General features: G+C 42.3%; 1 protein-coding gene across 3 annotated transcripts in view; it reads left to right on the top strand.

Annotated features, from left to right (window-relative positions):
* The first annotated feature begins 4,871 nt into the window (after positions 1–4,871).
* The window catches only part of PAQR8 (progestin and adipoQ receptor family member 8), a 42,250-nt gene continuing 21,921 nt past the window's right edge, over positions 4,872–25,200 (top strand). The window contains exons 1-2 of one of the 3 annotated variants that reach the window (XR_004275602.1): positions 4,872–5,352; positions 22,689–22,738. The gene's annotated coding sequence lies outside the window, so the exon portion shown is untranslated. The other 2 variants (XM_032299678.1, XM_032299676.1) reach the window with 2 other exon arrangements.

Consider the following 25,200-nt stretch of genomic DNA (forward strand, 5'->3'; position numbering starts at 1 on the left):
GGGAGGGGAGGGGAGGGGAGGGGAGGGGAAAAATGTTTACTTCTCAAAACTTTTGGTTTCAGTCTGAAGTTTAATCTTTCTGACTTTCCCAGTGCTCAGAGATTGCCCACCTCCTTCTCTCCCCCAGGATAAAATGATTGAGAATCAGGAGCAAAGTGGATGGAAGAAACAAAATTGTCAGATGCTTTAAAGAGAAGAAAAACAAAGTCCATTCACTCTGAGGCTTTTTAGTTCCAAATTTCTGGTAAAGAATAAGGAAAGGCCTTGTGCTTTGGTATCCATACTTCTATTTGCTGTTCAATTACCATGATGATCCAATTATACACTGTATTTCTTAAATTTGGGTTTTATTAAGGAGCAAGTGTTAAAACGAACACTTACACACATCAAATGTTGTTGAAATTTAGGAATTCATATTATTTTATTAATACTATTCAGACCAAAAAAATGAAATCCTTTCCAGCAACATGGATGGAACTGGAGGTCATTACGTGAAGTAAAATAAGCCAGACACAGAAAGACAAATACCATAGGATCTCACTTACATGTAGGAACTTAAAAAGTTGATTTCATGGAGGTACAGAGTAGAATGATGGTTACCAGAGGCTGGGAATAGAGGGGGATGTGAAGAGAGGTTGGTTAGTAAGTACAAACATACAGATAGGTAGAAGGAGTGAGTTCCAGTGTTCGATATTAAAGTAGGGTGACTGTAATTAACAAGAATATATTGTATATTTCAAAACAGCTGGAAGAGAGTAGTTGAAATGTTCTCAACATGAATAAATGATAATGGTGGCTCATGTCTGTAATTCCAGCATTGTAGGAGGCCACAGCAAGAGGATCACTTGAGCGATTCCCAGTTTGAGACTAGCCTGGGCAACATGGTGAAACCCGTCTCTACTAAAAATACAAAAAATCAGCTGGGCATGGTGGCGTGTGCCTGTAATCCCAGCTGCTCAGGATGCTGAGGCAGGAGAATTGCCTGAACCCAGGAGGCGGAGGTTGCAGTGAGCCGAGATCGCGCCATTGCACTCCAGCCTGGGTAACAAGAGCGAAACTCTGCCTCAAAAAAAAAAAAAAAAAAAAAAGATAGATGTTTGAGGGGAGGTGATTGGTACCCTAAATACCCCGATTTGATCATTACATATTATATGCATATGTAAATATTTACATGTACCCCATAATTATTAGTATCAATTAAAATTTAAAAATACATAAATTAGATAAGACTTTAATAATAATATGAAAGCTTCCTGCTCAGTCCTTTTATCATTTATTCTTACAGTTTGACATCTGAAGGTCTTCAACAAGGAACTAGTTACATTAGAGAATGGAAGAACAGATATAAGGCTTCAAAACCTCACATATGCCCAGGGCTTACTGAGGGCTCAGCAGCAATTTCTACATCTTCTTTCTATGGTCTACATGGGTTAATTTATTTGCTCCCTGAATTGTTATTTTTATAAAGAAAGAAACAAACAAAAAATGACATAAGCAATTCCCAATGAAAATCAAATTTGCTTTAGTGAGCCCCTACCATTCCACCATTAAATGAGATAAAAGAGAAAGACAGCACAAGAAAATTATGATTTTTTAAAAAAAATCTGACTCAACCAGAGTTCTTTAGCATCCTGTATGTGAAATTCATATCTTGGTTACTTTTCCCAGTTGGCCATTTAACAGGGTATCTAAATAGAAAACTAAGTATGGATGGCTATCTGATCAAGGAATGTCAGGAAATTATGGACTTGACTTTAGGATCAAAAAATACAGATATTCCGGTTTCCCAAAATTCTTCCTATGCAGTCCACTGGGATAGTATATCTTTTCTGTAAGCAGAAAGTATTGAAACAAAGATCCCATAAACAACCACTTAAATAAAGTCACGGTCTTTTCACCCATTTAATCAAGCCTTCATTATATGATATGTGGGTATAATTATTATTTCTGTGTCAGAGATAAGGATCCTAGCATAGAAAAGTTAAGTTACTGGCCAGGCATCCTGGATCCTGCCTGTAATCCCAGCACTTTGGGACAAACATGGTGAAACCCCATCTCTACTAAAAATACAGAAAATTAGCCGGGTGTAGTGTCATGTGCCTGTAATTCCAGATCAGGAGGCTGAGGCATGAGACTCGCCTGAACTCGAGAGGCCAAAGTTGCAGTGAGCCTTGATCGTGTCACTGCTCTCCAGCCTGGGCGACACAGCAAGACTGTCAAAAAAAAAAAAAAAAAAGGAAGGAAGAAAGAAAGAAAAGTTAAGTTACCTACTGAAGGCTCACTCCCAAGGCAACACCTTAAACCACTATGCAAAGTGCCTCTCCTTTTCTCTGCCAAGATAGTAAAGAAATTAATGGTCCTCGGTCTTTTCATAAGATGTAAAAAGAAAAAATAGTAGAACTTTTAAATAACTCTTCACGGTAAGAGTTTTCACAAATAAGTCTACTTTTAGTATAAACCATATATATCAGAATGTTCCAGGCAAGTGGTTATAACTATTTCACAGTTCCATTTCTCCGTGTTACAATAAGACTGCCAGTTTCTACCCCTTTCCTATTTTCATATAAATGTATGAAGCTGAGTAATATGATGTCAGCAAACATACTTTGAGCTTCTTGGAAACGTGGTACTATGTCAACACAAAATGGAAGGTTTATAAAAACAGTGTCAGTGTGGTATGTATCCAATGTAAAATGGACTAAATTATTTTATTAGCGATTAGGACAAAAATAGTTCTTTAATCTTATCTATTTTTTCATCATTTTGCATATTGCCTATGTCCGTGGCTTTCAAGGGCAATCTAAAATAGAAATAGGTCTGATAATGTGTTGATTGGATTAGCAGTTTAGCATTCTCCTTATTGAGGAAATACTGCAATATCCAAGATCTTGCCTGTTTCCAGGTTTTGGAAAAATCTCAGGTCAAAATTTTGTTGCCAGATGGGATTATTACATAGAGGAAAGTTGGTGTGAATTTCCATATACCAAAGGCCATCCTAACTGTCTTTTAAATCCAACAGGCTTTTATTATAATTTAAAAATAGCCAGGTCACTCTAGGACTTTTTTCAGTGTTACCCAAACGTCACTTTTACTGCCCAAACAGAAGTAGGCCATTATCTCACAGTAGAAAATAAAAGAAGCTAGCGTGAGACCCAGGTAGTTTTAAAAGGCATGAAGGATGAGAGTCACCATTCTTATCTAGTGCCTCTGGACAGCGTCACTTGCAAACAGTGCTGCCTCATGTACAGATAACAGTGCCTGACACCCATTATCTTTATCCAAAAGGCAGAGGTGAACGGAACACGTTCCCATGCACGTTCACCTCTGCCTTTTGGATAAAAGGCAAGAAGAAAGGAGATTTACCATTGAGAAAGAATTAGAAGACTTGTTAGTCTCCTTTTAAAACTTCTTTACTCCACACGGAGTAACTCTTAGGGAGAAAAAAACTGCAAAAATAATCAGCAATGTACTTCAGAGGCTCATCAGCTCCTGCCTGACAGCTCAGGTTAGTTGGATGGAGGCTGTGGATAGGCTTTTAGATTTGCTAAGCTGTAATTTTGTTTCTGGAGTGGCCCAAAGTGGAAGGAGTTTTCACTCCTTCTCAGTAAGCCCTATTGCACAATTGTGACTTCAGGTCTGTTAATATTGACTGCCAGGTTTTTGAAGATAAGGGAGAGTTCCCTTACATCTTTGGGGTGAAGAAGAGATGGAGGGAGCAAAGCTGCCAAAGACCTCCTGTGACTTTCCACCAGTATCCACCTATAAGTGCTGGACCATGATTTCCTGGGGAGAGCAGTGGCCCTAAAGACAGGCCCCTGGGCTATTTCCTGGCTCTGACGCAGCTTCAAACCTGCCATGTAACTGCTCAGTCTAAATGTATTCATTTATGGAACTGAAATAATCCTGCTAAGATAACCTACTTTCTTTGCTTCATGATGTTTAGCTAAGAATAAGTAGCTGGGACTACAGGCGTGTGTCACTATGCCCATCTAATTTTTGTATTTTTTGCAGAGACAGGATCTTGAGCTGTTACTCAGGCTGGTCTCGAACTGCTGGGTTTAAGCAATCTGCCCACTTTGGCTTCCCAAAGTGCTGGGATTACAGGTGTGAACCATCGCAACTGTCTAAAATGTTTTGAAAAATAGACACATTGTACAAATGTGAGATGTTGTGTGACATGTCACTGAAACAGGGTGGTATAAGAGAAAAGTTTTGGGAACCAGCAGACCAGAATTAGGCCTGTCCTAGAAAAGTGCAGTGGCGCAATCTCGGCTCACTGCAACCTCCGCCTCCCAGGTTCAAGCAATTCTCCTGCCTCAGCCTCCTGAGTAGCTGGGACTGCAGGCGCGTGCCACCATACCCAGCTAATTTTTGTATTTTTAGTAGAGACGAGCGTCTCACCATGTTGGCCAGGATGGTCTCCATCTCTTAACCTCGTGATCCGCCCGCCTCAGCCTCCCAAAGTGCTAGGAGGCATGGGCCACCGCGCCTGGCCCGAAGAAAGTTTTTTAAAAGCAAAGGCAACTTGATTTGTTAATTGATCATCCAACTTCGTATAAGTGTATTTTTCTCATGGTAAAATAGAGAACATTGTGGGTGAGGAGCAAGTCGGGAGATGGAATTCTCCCCGCCGCCCCAATAAATTGTATGTGTGGGTCACTACTGCTGGGACCCACTAGGGCTCTAGACTGAGACACAGGGTAGAAGTGGGATCCTCTGCAGGGCAGTGTCAGATGTGTCTGTGTGATGTAGTGACGGGAGAAGCACGAGTCTTGGGCGAGTGTATCTTAGGGGTGTGGAGGTGTCTGCAAGGGCCTCCGTGGTGTGTCATCACATGATATGTCATGGGCATGACCCTGAAGGTTCACCCGAGGGTGGTGAGAGAGAGAAGGCCAGGATTTGAATCAGTCTTGACGGAGCAGATGAAGTTTGTTATTGTTTTTTGCCCTTCCCGAGGGACTCTGGAAATGGCCCCCTGGGAGGTCAATTCTTGGAAAGAATACTAGGGCAGTTAAGATGTCTGTGTCTCAAACTCTCCGGGCTTTTTGCAGCTACCAGGGACTGCGAGGGTCTGCGTCCTGGGTGGAAGGAAGCGGCGTCAGTCAACTTCCTCGCAGCGGCTGCAGCGGCGCGGGCAGCGGCGGAGCGCGCGGGTCTGCGCATCCCGCCCCCAGGTCGGGAAGGGGCGGAGCCGGGCGTCACCCGGCGGTCTCCTCCTCCCGGCCGCTCCCCCGAGCCTAGCCCGCAGCGGTCACAACCGCCCGCGGGAAGCTGGTGGCCGGGGCCCCGAGGCGGGAGTGCGGGCTGGGCCGGGCTAGGCTGCGCGCGCGGGCTCGGCCGCCGCCCCTGCCGGTGAGTCCCGCCGCGGGAGGCGCGGAGCGGGTCGAGTTGGGTATCGGGACTGCTAGGTCGGGGAGCCCCGGGGCCCGAGCTCAGGAGGCGGGGACGTCTGCATCGCGGCGTTGGAGAGTCCTCGCACCCGATCCGGGAGGGGAAGTCCAGAGCCGCAGCGTTGGGGAACCCGAGGCCAGGGGCCGGAGTTTAGGGCCCCGATGTTGAGTCTCAGAATCCGAGCCCGGAAGGACGACGGGTCAGGATGTTGGGGAGCCCTGGAGCTCTGAACGTCTGTAGTGGGGTGGCCAGGACTACGATGCTGGGTAGAGAGGGAGACAGAGCCCGGAGAACTGGCGGGGATGTCGGGGCCGCAGTGTTGGGGAGCTGGAGCCCGGAGGGCGGGAGATTCAGGACTGGGACGTGGGAGAGTCCAGCAGACGGAACGAGGGGCGCCCTGTCCGCATTTTTGGGGCGCCCTCCGCGGGGCGGAGGGGAACGGAACCTGGGAGGGGAGGGCGAAAGGGTGGAAGCCGGGGGCGGGAGGGGGAGCCCGAGGTAGGAGAGCCTCGGAAAGAGTAGAGTGGGGCTAGGCATGAGGTTTCGCCGGGGTAAGATGGAGGGGGCTTCTCCGAGCGGGCGGGCGCGAGGAGCGGAGTTGTGCTGAGAGCCGCGGGCGGCTGGTTAATGGGCAGATGCTGGAGCTTGGCGGGATGGGAACGCTGCGGCGGGGGGTCGGAGGTGGCTGGTGGGGCCAGAACGCTGGGAACGTCTGTCTCTGCTATGGGAACGCAGCGCCCTCAGTGGAATAGGGTCGTAGACCACTCGAGAGGGAATCTAATCGAGAGAGCAAGACCAGGCATCCCCGGAGGAGGGCGGGTGGGGACCTCGCAGTCAGCGCGCTTGGGGAGTATTAGGATCCTGGGGTTGAGAGGCTGCTGCACCTCGCCCACCGAGTGCGGGGACCTGGAGGCAGCCGGGCACCGCAGCTTCCTGGGCAGCTGTGGGTGCTCCAGGCACTGGCAGATTAGCGGGAGGGTCAGGGGCCTTGGCAGGCTCATTATCTTGACCTAAGTTGCATCTCGTATTTCTGAGCTGGGTTAGAAATGATTTTGTACGGGGACCCGATGAGAAGAGCCTGGGCTAAAAAGAATAGTTATGGAGTAAGATTTCAAATGTGCAAGTAATACCTACCTGTATGTGTGTGGCTTAGGGATAACCCATATAATACAGGTATGTGTGACTTTTAGACCCACGTGTACTTCTTGTTCCAGTACTCCGTGAGAGGCTGCTTCTGCGTAAAAACAAGGAAAATCCACAACCCATACACACACCAAACAACACCCACACACGCACTGCCTTCCACAGTCGAGTAAACACGAGGGTATTGTGCAGTTTGGGATTGTGTCAGTGAAGACTCCTGTTACTGAAGTTAATAGGAGTTGCCTGCCTGGAAGGTGGACTGCCCTTGACTTGCCCTGTTAAGATCATCCATAGCCTGTGCCCAACCCCGAGCTGCTGCACCCTTGCCCAGGTCAACTGGAAGGGAGCCAGACTGCTTAGGATACTCAGTGGATGAGTATCCAAGTGTGTATGTAAAAACAAAGGACCAAGTCACGGCTTTTGTTTTTGTTTTTTATTTATGTTGTTTGTCCTTGGGTGCACGTCCTTCAATTACTAGGTAAATGTTGACTATCTTATATTAACTAATCTTGTATTGTTAATTCTGTATGGTAATTAGTTATTTGGTGTAACAGCCAATTCAGGAAGACCCAGAGTGGAGGAATCTTAAGTATATCCATTGAAAGATACCTATTTTTATTTTTTACGGTTATGTGTGGGGGGTGGGGTGGATTTTCTTTTGGTGCATATAGGTCCATCTTCTGACACTGAGATTTGAGCGTCATTGGAAGAACAAGGATTATTTTGGTAACTAGTATTTGTTGGGTCTGTTTATCAATTCATGAAAAGGAAATCTCTAATAATTATTCAAGTTAACAGGACAGAAAGTGATTTATTCATTTTACAAGAATCATTTCAGGACAAGCATTTTTCCATTCAGGGTGTGTGTATGCCTTATTGAGTGGTCCGGACTTTCACCAAAATCTGCATTATCATTCCTGCAGCAGTATACTTACTCACTTGGACGTAACACTTGCTGATGCTTCCAGTTCTTTATCCAAATGTTAAAATAAATATGCCAGTATTTATACATTCAAATCAGTATTTCTCCCCTCAAAAACCTAATCTTGGCAAGCTGTGTACTAATTCTAGTGATGCTGTCACTGCTGAGAATAATTTTGGAGCTCCTGCTTTGGAGTTGCCTTCAGAGTTTGCAACACATTTCCTGATTGCCTCAGTGATGGCAAACCTTCCTCAGCTGGGAGACAGCCAGGTACTGTGCAGGGCCAACTTGAGCTTCCGAGGTGGGGAATAGAGGTTGTCAATATGAAGTATGCCCATTAAAGTAATGAAAATTCTCTTGAAGGACCGGCAGTTTTATTTTTTTTTTTTTAATTTATTTTTTTTTTTTGAGACGGAGTTTCACTCATGTTACCCAGGTTGGAGTGCAATGGCGCGATCTCGGCTCACCGCAACCTCCACCTCCTGGGTTCAGGCAATTCTCCTGCCTCAGCCTCCTGAGTAGCTGGGATTACAGACACACACCACCATGCCCAGCTAATTTTTGTATTTTTAGTAGAGACGGGGTTTCACCATGTTGACCAGGATGGTCTCGATCTCTTGACCTTGTGATCCACCCGCCTCGACCTCCCAAAGTGCTGGGATTACAGGCTTGAGCCACCGTGCCCGGCTGGACCGGCAGTTTTAAAAGGGGCATTCAGTTATGGCATGGAGTATGTGTTTAGGATTGGAAGGAATTACGGTTGGTCCCTGAACAACACAGGGGTTAGGGTCTCCCATCACCTCCACAGTGGAAATTTTGAGTACAATGTTTAACTCCCCAAAAACTTAACTGTATTTTGAAGCACAGCCTTCATTTTGGTGTTTATGCTCTGGTGTGTTTCTGGTATGTGTATAAAGTAATTGGTCCTGTCACTTTATTGTTGTAGCTTATGGCATATTGGGCTAGAAAAAGTAAGCCTTTCTTTCCTCCTTCCTGATGCTTGTTACTAGGCAGCCTCCATCACTGTGGATTTTCACAGAAAGCAAAACAAAAATACAAAAGACTTGTTGTCTCACCAAAAAAAAAAAAAAAAAAAAAAAAAAAGGTACCCAGAAAGCCATTGGCCCCAGCGGTGGGTAATGCCTGGTGCTTGACTTTTGATGTGAAAGGATCTGTAGAAGTAAAGAAAAGAGAATGATTTCTGAACATTCATTTCAACTTTGAGATTTCATGGCACACAGTATAAAAAAATGAACTGAACATATCTCTTTTTAAAATCCCCATTTTTTTTTTCAGGTTGTGTATCATAAAGGATCACACAGCCACTGCTTGAATCTTGATCTAGCTGTGATTTGGGGCAAGTTGTTTCATCTCTTTTGGCCTCAGTTTTCTTACCGTAAAATGAAGATATCAATGAGTATACCTCATGGGGCTGTGATAAAGATAAAATAACATTGATGCTTGTAGAACACTTGAGTTCAGTGCCCAGCACATCATGAGTGTTCAATAGATGCTAGCTATTCTTGTTAGGAATACTTATTGATAGTTTTTAATTAAAATTCCTTTGAAGCCATGTGGAAATTTATCATTTCCCAGGTAATGATATTCCCTTTGGTTGGATTTTGCAACTAAATACAGAACATTTTGTTTTTTGCCCTCCTGGTCTTTTAGGAGTTTTTAACGGGTAACCTTAAAAGCAACTACAATTATTTCCTTTTTGTTTATTCAGAAATGAGGAAACACAGACTCCAAATAAACAGGGTCAGTGCTCTGAGTTACTTTCTTTTGAATTCATATATATATTTTTAAATGTGCATTCCTGTTATGATTGTATATTAGGTATAACAGTTTGGTGTGGTAATGCAAATCTGAAAGAAAAGAGTTTAAAAGCCTCTCCTAATTTTTTTTTTCCTTCATCTGGTGAAAATATTATTCTAACGAAACAGCTACAGTTCTCTTGGCATGTATTGAAAGAGATGATTCTGCTAAACATTCCCTTCATCCCTTCATTCCAAACGCTCTGCTGTGTTTTTTAAACAATAGGGAAGAATAGCCTGGCACTGAAATCTCAGCTCTTCTGTAAATGTCAACGCTTTTTGTTTCAAGTTTATAAATTTTATTTATTATATATACATACATTTATTAGAAAGATGGGAAAGTTTCATCATAATTTTAATCAGATGATTGGGGCTGCTATGTAATAGTTAATGTTTCATGAAATGTTGACTGTTTAGTGAGAATTCTCTGTTTTAAGCAAGCAAATGCTGGAGATGGAGAGGCTCAAGACACAGGCTTAGCCCTTCAGAAGCTCACATCATGTGCCCTCGTAGGATGATGCATGAACAAAAGTTTCTTCTCCTAATGGCCTGTGGAGCTAAGGATTAATATGGATTCCACTACATGATCTTCTCCCTCAATTTCTCCAAGAAGGGTAAATAGGTGGATCTCTCAATAATGTTCATCTTTTTAAGCCAGATTAACTCTTTCAGAACCAGATCCCAATATGCACTCAGAGGCCATAAAAGGAGATAATAGCTATAAAAGTACTTAGTGAATTACAAAGTTATATATCTGTAGGATAGGATGGTATTATTGCTGTACCAAACTTTCCTGGAATGTTGTGTTTGGTTCTTGCTCTGTCTTCTGAGTAGCGGTTTATGCACTTGTAAAGTACCAGGAAACAATATACATTGTGGCTTAAACTGGAGCCTTGAATCTTTTTTTTTTTTGAGAAAGAGCCTTGCTCCGTCACCCAGGCTGGAGTGCAATGGTGCCATCTTGGCTCACTGCAACCTCTACCTCGCAGGTTCAAATTATTCTCCTGCCTCAGCCTCCTGAGTAGCTGGGATTATAGGCGCATGCCACCATGCCCAGCTGATTTTTGTTGTTTTTAGTAGAGATGGGGTTTTACCATGTTGGTCAGGCTGATCTCGAACTCCTGACCTTGTGATCTGCCCATCTCAGCCTCTGAAACTACTGGGATTACAGGCTTGAGCCACCGTGCCTGGCCTGGAGCCATGATTCTTAATGGGGAAAAGTGGGTGGTGAATTTGCCCCTTTCCCCCAGAGGATGAACTTTCGTGATGTCTGGATTTGATTGTCATAACTGGAGGGGGAGGGATGTTACTGGCATCTAGTGAATGGAGACCAGAGATGTTGCTATCCATCCTATAATGCACAGGACGGCCCCTCACAACAAAGAATTATCTGGTTCAAAACATTGGTAGCGCTCAGAAGCCCTTGCCTAGAGTGTGGGATCTGGAGTAAGGATAAACCTGCATTAGCACCCTGACACCACCAGCTCTTAACTGTGCCACCTGCGTGTGTTACTTAATCTGAGTGTCCATAGAATGCATATCTGAAGAGATGTGAATTAAATGAGAGAGTGTGTGTGAAATGCTCAGCACACAGAAAGACTGCAATAAATGTTAACTCTTAGTATCATGACTGGTTAGTAGATGTAGGTCAAAATCCAAAGACTGTGCTTCAAACAGACACAGCTTTTGTTTATTTACGGGAAGAATCCAGATTTCTTGTTTTCATGTGCACGCCCAGGCAGGGGCACAGACTTAGGGCCTCCAGCATCCCTGGTACCTTCTGCATTCTGGTCTAGTTTCTGCCAGACAGCTAAGTGTAGTCTGCAGATCAACCAAGCAAACAGGACAGTCCCCCAGACTTGTGTAGAGGAAAGATGAGTTGAGGATGGAGGAGCTTTCTGTTCCATGTGAGCTACACTTGGAAGGAAGAGATAGCCAGGCCAGGAAGCTCCTTCTGATTGAACTTATGTCCCAGGCCTCTGAAGGCTCTTTTCAGACCCCTGTCTAGACACGATCAGAGAATTTCCTCTGCTGTGTGAGGAGGTCTGGGCATTTCCCCTTCCTTTTGCTTTTCTTTAACCGGGTATGGTGGTTCACAAAGCCTGTAATCCCAGCACTTTGGGAAGCCTAGACGGGAAGACAACTTGAGCCCTAAGAGTTCAAGACCAGCCAGAGCAATATGGCAAGACCCCATCTCCACAAAAATTAGCCAGGTGTGGTGACACGTGCCTGTAGTTCCAGTTACTTGTGCACACATGCGCGCACACCCACAAGCCACATGAATGAGTAATCAACTCAGTAACAAGCAGATCTTCAGTAGCAGGGTAGAGTGGAGCAAATCCTGTGCAGAGAATGTTTAGCAGACAAGGATGTAAATAAGTAACAGTGTTAGTTTAGCTGTGATCTAGAAACTATTGGTACTATGGTTCTCAGTCCTGGCTATAGAATAGAATCACCTGAGGCTGTCTAAGAATATTGATGCCCCAGCCCCACCCCAGACCATTGTTAGTAAGTCAAAGTGAGTAGCTCCTGGGTATCAGATTTTTTAAATTTCTGGATGATTCTGATGCCCATTGTGAGTTGAGGGTCAAGGACCACTGCCTTGTGAAATGAATGACTTGCATTAAAAAAATAAGAGAAGAAAAGGTAATTAAAAATATCTTAGTAACAAGTCTTGTATTGTTAAACTTTTGTTTAGTCATGGGTGTATGCTGGCTTCTAATTGGTTGTGGTCAAAGTTTGAAAAACATTGTTTTGGAACCTTAGAGGTGTTTAGTTATAATACTAACAAATTTACCTCATTCAATATTTCTGTGTGCACATCTGCTGGACAGTTTTCAAAGTGCTTTTATATATTTTCTCAAATATGACTTTTGCTACCATCCCATGAGGCATAAAGAGTGATGTGGTTTTTCTCTGGGTCCCCTACCCAAATCTCACCTTGAATTGTAATGATCCCCACATAGCAAGGGCTGGACCAGGTGGAAATAATTCAATCATGGGGGCAATTTCCCGTATGCTGTTCTGTCCAGATCTGATGGTTTTATAAGAGGCTTCTCCTGAAAGAAAGATTTTTCTTTCCTCAGTGTCTTGGAGTGGTATAGGCTTCCCAACCATCTAGGTGGCAAATAAACAGTTCATAGTTTCCTATGTGAAGAATATTCAATACCATATCAGAGCAGTATTTGTTGAATGAGTGAATTAGTAATTATGATGAATGTTAATATACAACGGAGGTAATAGATGACTTCAAAATTTTGAGACGAGTACACCTAGGGAAGACCCAAGGCTGGTTCACCTCTCTTTCCAGGGTGACCTGGTTCCTGACTTTAATCAACCCTCAGTTCCTAGAGCTATAAGAATTTGAGAAAGACCAAAGCTAGGGTTATTGATTTAAGAGATTTTTGTTGATTTTGAAATGCAGCTAACAGTAGAGGTGGTGACATTTATCCTTCTAGGGTCCAAGATTAAAAGGAGCAAAGAAGGAAAAAAATCTCTATTATCAAAGAATAGAGAATTGGGTGCTTTTCAGCAGTATTGTGAAACTCTGTATTTGCCCTGTCCTTAACACCTGCACTTTTGAGTCCAAGAGAATACCAAAAGGTTCAAACTAAATCCATCGTCAGGAAACTGGAGGTGAGCTACACTTACCCAACCCAGGAGAAGATGGAAATAAGATATACATACTCTGCTGAATAATGTCTGTGGATCATAATTTTGGGAGAAATGACTTTTTGTTGGTGAAAACTGTCTTTTTGTTTTCTTCTTAGATTCATAAAGAAAATTTGGTAAATCTGTATAAAATATGGAAGAAAAAAGCAGATAGTATATAGTCAGTGGTGGAGTGTAATGGCTCTCAAATTAGAAAATTTATATTCTCCATGGTGAATTCATTCCAGAAATGCCATCTTAGCTTTTTGATTCTTGCACTTAAGCAAGATAAAGGCATTACTTATTCCCTTGAGTTGTCAGAGCCCTGAGCACTTTAGAAAGTGGAATTCGTTTCATGGATTAATACTGAATTGCCTGCAGTACTAAAATACTACCCAGATAGGTTCAAGGGTGTCGTTGAAACTGGGTTGCATTTCAAGGAGGTAGGAACTGATTCATCAAATCTTGGTTTGATGAAGAGGTTCTAGTTGATTCATGAAGTGCTATAGGTGTTTCTTGGATTGCATGGCTTTTTTTTTTTTTCCTCTTTAAAACATACTGAATACAGTAATGACTTGTTTATGACTTTTATCTCCAGAACTATTGCCCCCTTCTGAGAAGCTGCTGGTCTGAGGGTCTTAGACAATGTTTTTGTCTCATCTGGGATGTAAATATTTTGGACTTTTGTAGCTCTGAAGAATCACTGTAACTCAGAGGGACACTTGGGAGGGAGAGGGAGAAAAAGGCAGTAGATGTTGTTGGGGCATAAATGAAATAAGGCTGGAGCAGCAGGGGTGGGGTTCAAATATGAAATTTGTCAATTCATTTATAGGGATTTTTTTTGTCCACTGAGAGATCTAAGAGAAGTGTAAAGCACGTCTTTGTGTGTTTAAGGAGCCTAATACATTTGGAGTGTCTGCTTTTTTTCCATGAAAGAGAACATTTTAGGGTGTTTATAATTGTGTGTAGGACTCTGAGGCACTGGCAGTAGGTGCAGTACCAGTCATTGTGAGACAGGGCAAAGTCAATGGCAGCTCTTGTACTTTGAGTGTAATTCAGGAGAAACAGCCTGAATGAGATCTTGAAAGAAGAATAACATCTAGAGAGGGAGACATTTATGATGGAAAACATAGCTTCTGCAATAGCACAGAGGCAAAAATCAGAATAGTATGTGGTATGAAAGGCCTTGAGGAAATCACTTTATTCGTCTTCATTTTTCTTCATATCACTTGGTACCACTTCACATGTATGTGTGTGTGATTACTCCCTATCTTCTGCGCTGGATTGCAGTGGTCAGCTACATAAGGGATACAAAGAGCAGGACCTCAGATCTAGATTCCCTTTTGCAAATGGGTGTTTACAGAAAGGGAAAAAAAAATGAAATCATTCATTTAAGAAATACTTTTCAAGGGTTTACTTTGTGCTTGGTTGGCACAGTTGTAGGTTCAAGAGATACAGAGATGAGCAAGGTCCCTTCCTTCATGCATCATATATTATCTTAGGGAAGGCAGACAATAAACAAGTAAATCAGGAAATAAGTGTATGATTTTAGGTAGTGAAAAATGCTATGAAGAAAAATAAATCAGGAAAAGGGGAAAGAGAGTGCAAGTTTTAGGTAAGGGTAAGGTAAACGTAAGATTTTATGTTACGTTAGCTCTTAGCTTCCTTAGAGAAGCCAAAGGCCACTGAAGTCTTTGCTAATGGAGTTCCAGCTTTATTCCATGCTCATCTTGTCCATTGACCCTCTCAGCAATACACACACACACACAGACACAGTGAACATTCAGCAAGTATTTCATAATAGTAATAATAATGGTCTGTCTAGACTTGAATTGGAGCATTGTTTTTCTCCTTTTACTTTCTATAAAATGTTTTTAAGTTTAAAACATATTGTCACAAGACCTTTATAGAAGAAGCATGAATTGCACACGAGAGGACACATAGGTACTGATGCCAATAACAGTGATCCACACATCACCCCTGTGGAAGAGAATATTGAACACAGCTGCACCAAAATGTTGTCACATGAAAAATGAAGAAAATATTAAACTGTTTACAAGTATGTGGCTGTGATACAACTCATGGCCTGGAGAACCACTGGGTCTAAATATTAACCACATTCTAAAGGAAGTAATAATATATCCATGCATACGTAAAAGCATACAAAGACATAAAATAGCTACCATGTTTGGAGCAATCACTGTGTGCCGGGCATTGTGCAATGTACATGCGTTATCTTTGGTCCCTGCACCAACCTTAGGAGGGAGATGTCCCAGTACAAATGGGAAACAGAGATGAAGTGGCTAGTGCAAGGCTATTACAGTTAGTGTCACAGCAAGAATGGCAGATTCTTTGTTTGTGTGGGGGCATGGAATAGAGTTTGGGAATGTTGGTTTAATTAAAGGATTCCTTGGAGTGCATGTCTAACCTGGCATTACTCCAGGGTGGAGTTTCCTGTCTGTCCAGCTGAGCACCCTATCTAAGAAATTCTAGAAGCTGGGAATTTCTGGGGCTGACTCTGAATGGATGTAACTGGTTCCCTGAACCCATTGGAGGCATGGAGTGCATAGAACATTTTTTCACCATTTCATATGCCTGTACAACCACATACATGTCCATCAAGCAGCTGCACGAGCCATTAAAACTTGGAAGTGCTTAGTTTTTGGCTGGGGATGACTGCAGCTCAATGTGAGCCACCACCAGCTCACTAAAGCTGACTTGGAACTCTTAACTTGTGATTATGTGTATCTGTAAAAGATCTAGGTAATGAATATCGGAAGCATGTGAGATTTAGAAACTTCCACAGCATAGATAACTAATAATAATCAAATTATTATTACTGGTGTTGAAAAAGGTTGGGTAGTAATGGATGATCTAGAGTGACAGTGATGTTCTCCATGTGTTTAACTCCCTCATGTTGACCCAGAACCCACCCATGTTTCTAGAGAGGCAGGCTGGTCTCTTGGTGCCTCTGTGACCTGGGAACAATGCCCTCAAAACCTCAGATCTAAAACAGATTACATTTAATGAGCACAGGTTATATGCTAAGAGTTTTACATGTATTTCTTTCTCTTTCTCTTAAGCTTTCTGTTATTAAAATTTTAAACAGGCAGAGATAGACAATATGACATAATAAATCAATCCCCATGTGCCCATCAACCAACTTCAGTAATAACTCATGGCCAATTCCATGTATATATATCTTACCTCCAGATTATTTTGAAGCAAATCCCAGACATCATATTATTTGTGAACATTCCAAAATGTGTTTCCAAAAGATAAGGACACTTTTATTTTAATTCTTTACGCTTCACAATAACCCTTTTAGATACCACTATATCCCTCTTTGACAGATGAAAGCTCTGAGACACAAGGAGTTTAAATTACTTGTCCCTGGTCACCCCAAATTGTAACTGAGAGAGTCAGGCTTCAAATCCAAGTTGCCTAACTCCAAAGCCCATCTTGTTTACTACCAAGCTATATGGTTGTTACCAGATCCCACTATTGTAGCTAATCCTTGCATTACAGAATTGGATTCTGGGATTAGCAAACTTCTGTAGACATGACTATTGATTTCTATGAATTCAACTATTTTCCCTTTGCTGCAAATTGGGTTCATTTAGGTACAAAAGGACAGAATGGCTGTGAAAGGCCTGCCTGAAGGAAAGAAAGGACCAGCCTGAAATATTAATGGGTTCTATTAGGGCAGCAGAACTAATAAAGCAGTCAAATCCTCCTTGTGATAGTGTTTTAAATCTTGGGAAAATCCACAGTGAAAAGGACTTAACAGAAAATATGACTGTCATTGGGTATAGCTGCCAAGGGAACTAAAAGGTTTCTTATAAATGAATTCTCCTTTGGTTTTCTCTTGGCAGAAGGAATCAGCCATCCCACTGAGTCTTTTCAATTTGTTTCTAGCACAGCTAATTGTGTTTATTTGTCTCCAGAATCACATGCCTCTCTCCTCTCCCTTGCCTTTTCTTAAGGTCTCTTGCCTGCTGTGTACTGCTTTTACTGCCAGAAATGTTCTCCTCACCTGGGAGCCAGCTGGCTGCTAACACTGAGTAGATGCTGGGAGGCTGATTCTGCCTCTCCAGAGATATGACCTGGCCTGTGTTGCCTTAGGGTAGAGGGAGAGATTGGATAAGCTGGCTAGAAAGGATCTGTTTTGTTTGTTTGTTGCCTCAGATGTGTCCACTTGGTCTGTGACAGCATTAAGAACAGAGCAGACAGCAAGTAAATAGTATTGATTAATTGATCAAGATAGCTTTGCTAGTTGATATGGTTTGGATCTGTGTCCCCACCCAAATCTCATGTTCAGTTGTAATGCCCATTGTTGAAGGCGGGGCCTGGTGACTAGATCATGGGGGCAGCTTCTCATGGTTTCACATCATCCCCATTGGAGCCGTCATCCTGATAGTTCTCATGAGATTTAGTTTTTATGTGGCAGCACATCCCCGCTCCCTGTCTTCCTCCTGTCCTGGCCTTGTGAAGTATTCCCTCCCTCTTTGCCTTCTGCCATGATTGTAAGCTTCCTGAGGCCTCCCCAGAAGCTGGGCAGATGCCAGCATCATGCTTCCTGTACAGCCTGCAGAACCATGGCCAATTAAACGTCTTTGCTTTGTAAATTACCCAGTGTCTAGTATTTCTTTATAGCAGTGCGATAATGGACTAATATACTAGTCAAGTTCGAGAAATTGGCTCTCCATTTTTCCTATATCAAAACATCACATTGACTTTTCTGCTTAATAGTTTCCTTTGTCATTAGGATCGCTACACTGCCATTTACTCAGTTCTTTTATTTTTCTTTTTGAAACAGGGTCTTGCTCTGTTGCCCAGGCTGTAGTCCAGTGGTATGATCATAGCTCACTATCGCCTTGAGCTCCTGGGCTCAAGTGATCCTCTTGCTTTAGCCTTCTCATTAGGTAGGATTACAGGCATGGACCACCATGTCAAGCTTATTTTTTTTTATTTTTTGTAGGGTCTTGCTATGTTGCCCAGGCTGGTCTTGAACTGCTGGGGTTATAGGTGTGAGCCACTATGCCCAACTCCATTTGCTTGATTCCTAAACTTCTATTTCCTTTTCTTCCCCCTTGCCTGTCCTGTCCCATCACAGAAGCTGTGTAAATGCTGGAGAACATCTTAGCTCTTTTTAAACTATTTTATCCACAGAGTTCTAGAAGACGGTAATTGTCAGGGTGCAGTTGAGGAAAAGCCGACAAATTCCATCTTGGGCCCTCTATGGACCTCGTTATTATTATTAGAGATGATGCAAGTTGGTGCCCTTTTCAGGGAAAATGTATTTTCTTTAAAGATTAGTTATTGCAAATGTTTTGAAATAGTTTTTCATTATTGATATGATCACTACTTTTTTAAACAGTTCAGTGGGAAAAGCAGTAGACCACAAGTCACTTAGCTGTCTATAGTAGCGTCAACTCAGGGGTGGCAAATATATGGCTCTGTGTCACTGCTCCGTCCTGATCCTCACCTCCCTCAAGAGCTTGTGGCAGACATTGTGAATCCGTAACACCTTGCCCTCTAAGCTCCAGTCCAGGCCTGGAATGCTACTTGACACAGGACTCCAGGAAGGCATTACCAAGCATGATGAGTGAAATCTATTTGCCATTTCCTAAATAAGTGGTCCGTAAAGCCCTTCCCATACTAAAATTCAGTGAGCTTTTTAGCTTGTGGTCATATTCGGTCCCTAACAGCTAGGCAGCAGATCTCCTCATTCAATGACATTATCATCCATAGATGCCAAACCCTTTCTAGAAAACAGATGAGAATGGAAATTTTTTTTTAATTAATTTTTTTAAAAGATGCAGGGTCTCACTCTGTCGCCTAGGTTGGAGTACAATGGTGTGATCATAGTTCACTATATCCTCCTCTCCTGAGCTCAAGTGATCCTCCCTCCTCAGCCTCCCAAGTACTTGGGATTACAGGTGCATGACACCACTCCTGGCTAATTTTTATTCATTTGTTCTTTTGTAGAGACAGGGTCTGTGTTGCCCAAGCTGGTCTTGAACTCCTAGGCTCAAGTGATCCTACTGCCTTGGCCTTCCAAAGCACTGGGATTACAGGTTTGAGCCACCATGCCTGGCTGGGATGTTTTAAACACTAATGGTTCATGGAAGATTTGGAGGTCGCAACTCTCCCTTTGCAACTTACAGTAGGCCGTTCAGTGGTTTGTAGATTGGTTGGTTAGTCAGTAAGACTAATCAAATCATTCTTATGGAGGAAGCAGAATGCTAATGCAGTGCTGAAGGGGAAGAAAAAGGAATTGAAACCGAGAGCCTGTCCTGCAGGAGTTCCCACTCTGGTATAGCAGTTGTATTAAACTGAATCTAGATTATGTGTAGTTTAATGAAATGGGAAAGCAAAAAACTTAGTGCCTAGTAATAACTAACTTGCTATCAGCTAATCTCTTTACTTTTGAAGAAATTTGGAGAATATTAAGATAGTGCCTATGAAGCATCAAGACTTCCTTGGTAAGGTTTTAGGTGTTTATGACCATATTATAGATAATGTATTGGATGGCAGTAATGGCTTAGGCCAGTCCGTAGTCACCAAAATCCTGATGAGCTGGTAGAATATGCAGGCAGAAGCTGCATCGGCTGCTCCAGGCCTGTTTGTCTCTAGGAGGCTTGACAGAGGATGGCAGGCTGCCTTCTGGGTGGTTAAGATCAGGCTGTGTATTGTATGCACTGGTTTTCTCCTTTTATTTATTTTTTTTTGAGACAGAATTTCACTCTTGTTGCCCAGGATGGAGTACAATGGTGCCATCTTGGCTCATTAGAACCTCCGTCTCCTAGGTTCAAGCCATTCTCCTGCCTCAGCCTCCTGAGTAGCTGGGATTACAGGCGCGCGCCACCACACCTGGCTAAGTTTTTGTATTTTTAGTAGAGGCAGCGTTTCTCCATGTTGGTCAGGCTGGTCTTGAACTCCTGACCTCAGGTGATCTGCCCGCCTCGGCCTCCCAACGTGCTGGGATTACAGTTGTGAGCTACCACATCTGGCCGGTTTTCTCTTGTTTTAATCAACAGTACATTCTTTTGCAAGGAAAAGTCAAACTGAGGCTCATTTTGGAATGCTCTGATTTCAGAGCAAGGACAGCAGAGGTACTTTTCCATTTCAAAAGTCTTAACTGAATATTGGGTATGGGGTGAGGAAAAGCAGGAAAGAAAAACCCATATAGGTTAGACAAAATACTAGATTAGCTAAGTATTTTCTAAAAATTAGGTAAGATTTAGAGCCCCTTCCCCCATTAATTGTATACTTTTATCTAGTAATTCGTATGTAAAAGTTATACTTAAGCTGAAATAACTTCTGGCTTACTATTGTTCTTTATTTTCTGTATCTTCTTGGATGCCATATACAAAGAAGCTCCCCAAATCATTTGCTTGTTATTTGGGAATGCGAAAGTAATTGAATTCTCGGGTGAGATGAGTGGTGGGTGAGGCTGAAATTGTGAGTTGGGGAATGAATGTAACTTTTCAGTAGATACTACAATCCTTTGTCAAAGGCGGTGCTGGGGTGATGGAAACAAAACTACAAGTGCTGACCTTGAAGTTCTGGTAACATTGAATGCTTGTCTCTTCCTGGCCCATGTGATCTATGGACTTGCCCAAATAGCTTCTTGCTGGTACTGTATTCTCTGTTTTCTAAAGGCACCTTAGGAACTTTAAAATGCACACTTTTGTTTTAAAATGCATCTTACTTGAATGTTAACTCGATGGTAAACTTATATAATATTGGCTGTTAGACACTGAATAAGCTTAAAATGCAAAAGTGACACTTTCTTAGCCTGCATTCATCTTACTGCTTGTAACTGCATTCAGTTTTTTCAACTTTAATTCAGAAGGCTTAAGTTGTTGGCCTTTATTATTCTTTTCAGTTTATATGTGGCATTACTGTTACCAGAGGATTGTGGGTTTTTTTAAAGTACGTGATTCATTTAATTTGACGGGAGTCAGGCTTGGGCTGTCTGCCTTCTAGCCCACTTTGCCTCCAAGATCAATGCAACCTCAAAGAAGGAAAGTTGTCATTTTTTTAATGGTGTTTATGATGGATGTACCTTGTTGATATCAATAACTGTATCTGCTACATTATAGCTTTGATTAATCGTAGTCTTCAAGTAAACTGACTTGCTGACATGTTCCACTTTGGAGAGAAAATAAATCAAAACACAGGAAAATCAAGTGGTATTAGAACTTTTGTTTAAAAGCAATTTCCCAGGGAGAACATCCTTGGGAATTGTTTAAGAGGCAACTAGGAAGTTTTGTTTAAGAGCAAAACTTAAAGGGGAAACTTAACTTCCCCTATAATCCTTTGTCAGAGGGAGTGCTTAACTCCGCCTTTAAGTTTTGCTCTTAAACAAAACTTCCTAGGCTTACTATAGACACAGTCCTATCTTCTTTACATTGGTATCTCCATTAGCCAAACTGCATATGGAAAGAGATAAAGGACCTGGACAGAATTATGTTCACTTACACATTAGAAAAGTGGACTAATACATTGGGTAGAATGATTTCCAATAAACAAGGTTGAAACAGAAAGCATTTCCTGAATAGCATAAAAGTTTAGGGCGCAGGCTGTGGAGCCAGACTACCTGGGCACAGATTCAGGCTCCACCACTTCCTGTCTGGATTTTGGGCAGGGGACTTCACTTGTTTCCTCATCTGTACAAGAGCTAAAAATAATAGATTCCATTTCATAGAGTTGAGAGGAATAAATGTTTTATTTATTTAAGTCACATGCAATGAACTTAGAACCATGTGTAGTATAGGGTAAGTGCTCAATATATGTGAGTCATTTTAGTAATTATCACTGGCAACTGGGTAAAGAGCAGTAACAATGGGGAAGAAGGAATGCTATATCTCTGGTTTCTGGCTTGAGCACCTGGGTGCAGCCATTTACTGAGATAGGAACTGGAGGCACAGGACAGAAGTAGGGTTAGTGGGAGAAGCTTGATTCTCTTTTGGTAGTGTTCATTTGAGGTGTCTTTGTTACAGCTGAGCAGACATGTGGGCATCAAATATTCTCCCTTCCAGGTGTTAACACAATTTTGTGGAATGTTATTCAACCTTAAAAAGAAAGAAAATTGGCCAGGCGTGGTGGCCCACACCCGTAATCCCAGCACTTTGGGAGATCAAGGTGGGAGGATCACCTGAGGTTAGGAGTTTGAGATCAGCCTGACCGATATGGTGAAACCTTGTCTCTACTAAAAATACAAAAATTAGATGGGCATGGTGGTGGGGACCTGTAATCCCAGCTGCTCATGAGGCTGAGGCAGGAGAATCACTTGCACCTGGGAGGTGGAGGTTGCAGGGTGCTGAGATCACTCCACTGCACCCCAGCCTGGGTGACCGAGTGAGACTCTGTCACACACAAAAAAAGACAAAACGGAAATTCTGGCCCATGCTATGACACGGATGGCCCTTGGGGATAGTACGCTGAGTGAAATAAACCAGTCTCAAAAGGAAAGTACTATATTATTTCACTTATATGAGGTACCTAGAGTAGTGTTCTCTACTCTAAATTCATAGAGACAGAAAGTAGAATGGTGGTTGCCAGGGCATTAGGAAGAGGGAGCATAGGAAGTTTTTAATGGGTACAGAGTTCCAGTTTTGCAAAATGAAAAGAGTTCTGGGGACTGGTTGCATAACACTGTGAATGGATTTAACACTACCAAACTGTACACTGAAAATGGTAAGATGGTAAATTTTATGTTATATGTATTTTACTTGGATTTTTTTTTCTCTTAGAGTCTTGCTCTGTTGCCCAGGCTGGAGTGCAGTGGTGCGATCTCAGCTCACTGCAACCTTCACCTCCTGGATTCAAGCGATTCTCCTGCCTCATCCTCCCTAGTAGCTGGGATTACAGGTGCGCACCACTACCCTGGCTATTTTGTATTTTTAGTAGAGACAGGGTTTCACCATCTTGGCCAGGCTGGTCTCGAACTCCTGACCTCAAGAGATCCACCCGCCTCGGCCTCCCAAAGTGCTCGGATTACAGGCATGAGCCACCGTTCCCAGCTGGATTTTTTTAAAAGTGTGAGCGAGAAAATAATGTATTAAGTCACAAGGTGATAAGTAGTACTGTGGAAAACAAAGAAAAAATAGAGCAGAGTTGGGTGTTGCTGAGTGCCAGGGAGAGTACAGATGTGGTATTAAATGAATAGGGTGGTTGGGAAGCCTGCCTCCTTGAAGAGGTGAGATTTGAGCAAGGACCGGAAGGAGTTGTTTGTCTCTTGGCTGCTGTTATAATCTTTGTCTAAATCTGCCAGGGTCCACCTGTGGTATGGCAATGCTCAGTCAATAATCAAGTGGTATATATCTGTTAAAGTACATATTGGTGGGCAGCTGTGGACGTGGACATTTCAACTCATTTGGAAAAACAATCCAGGCACTCAGGTAGTACTTCACAGATGATAATCAGATGTCATCTGAGGCTTGAGGTTATGTTACAGTAAAGACGAATGGTTATTCTTATATGTGGCCTTTTCTAAAATCAACCTATAACCGAGAAGCAAACACCAGGGGTGTGATTTCTTTAGTTACTCTAAAATTTGCGTGTTGTTGTTTGCCCTGAGAAGTTGGGGTGCCTTGGGAGCTGAGAAAACCTACATTTTCCAATATGAGTTTTAAACTCCTTCCTAAGACTAGGATTTTTCCAGGCTTCAACTGACCTCCCTGTCAACTTAAAAAGGGTAGCTTAAAAATCCTTATTTCATATATTCTTTATTTGATGGATCATATGGCATGGAATGGTGAGCTGCTTATAAAAATCCTGTGACCTGGACATGTTTTATTACAAATTTATGAGGCTGGTATAAACAGGTATCAACTTGCTATCATTTAAGCCAGTACTTTATACTCATGAACAAACTGAAAGAATTTTGCATCCTTGGATACTTGAACTGATTTTTCTATGTGTCATTTCTTAACTTCATTTTTCTATGTCTAATTAAAAGAAGGATACTGAGCATGAATCTCTACTTTGGGATCAGGAAGAAGTCTCCCCCACCTTCCTCTTCCCACTGAACTTTTTGGGGAAATTAATATCTATAGATGGACAGGCACCTTTGCCTCTCCCCAATCCTGTCTTCTGGCCAAGAATTCTAAAGCTACACACTAGCAACCATTCAGAACACACATGGCTGGCTGTAACTCTCTTGTCAGGTCAAATTTATAGAATAATTGCTAAGATCACAGGGACTAGGTGGGAGAAGAGGAAACGGACTCCCTCTATAAGTCCTTTCTACACTAATGGCAACAAGCCCTGGTGGATTAAAAAATCACAGTTGAATCTATTTTTTTTTTTTAAGACAGGATCTCACTCTGTCACCCAGGCTGGAATGCAGCATCACTATCATGGCTCACTGCAGTCTCAACTCCCAGGAGCAAGCAGTACTCCCTCTTAGCTGAGACCACAGGTGCATGCCACCATGCTCAGCTAATTGTCTAAAAATTTTTTGTAGAAACAGGACCTCCCTATGTTGCCCAGGCTGGTCTCAAACTCCTGGGTTCAAATGATTCTTCCATGTATTATGGCTTGCATTTCAGCCTCCCAAAGTGTTGGAATTATTAGTGTGAGCCACCATGCCCAGGTATTTTGTATCTGTTTTAGAGAGAAGAGGATGAACAGATAGATACACTAATATATTTACATACACACATATAAACACATATACTATGTACACTTTAAGATCTAAAGTAAACATCACATGTTAACATGTGATAAATGTTTGTTACATTATCCTCTACACTCTTCTATACACTTGAAATATTTCATAATATAAAAATGAAGGAGAAAGTCACAGTGCATGTTTAGGAATAGCAAATAATATAGAACAGTGATTTTCAAACTTTAATGTGACCCTTGGCAAGAAATATATTTATTTTAGAAATCAGGAATTTCCTGATGGTACTTATCCTTAATACATTGGATGTATTCTGACATGTTCTATTCTATTTACTCTTTTATTCTGCATGATGTCAAGCAGTGGGTGATGCCTACAGATACAAATAAAGGCCAGGTCCTGGAAGGCTTTTGGTGGTCAGGCTCAGGAATGTAAGTGTTAGTTGGCAAAGAGGAAAGGCCCACAGGTGTTATGTGAGTTAAACTTTGGCTAAATCAAAAAAGATGGAACTGAGGCCAGAGATTGGAAGATCAAAATCAGTTAGGAGATTATCAGCATTAGTATAACTGGGACAGGATATGGGTCTGCAGGGGAAGTGAAAAAAAAAAAAAAGGGGACAGGTTTTGGATATGCTG

This window comes from Sapajus apella, unplaced genomic scaffold (genome assembly GCF_009761245.1).
Source record: "Sapajus apella isolate SASKATOON/1434 unplaced genomic scaffold, GSC_monkey_1.0 scaffold41, whole genome shotgun sequence".
NCBI lineage: Eukaryota > Metazoa > Chordata > Mammalia > Primates > Cebidae > Sapajus > Sapajus apella.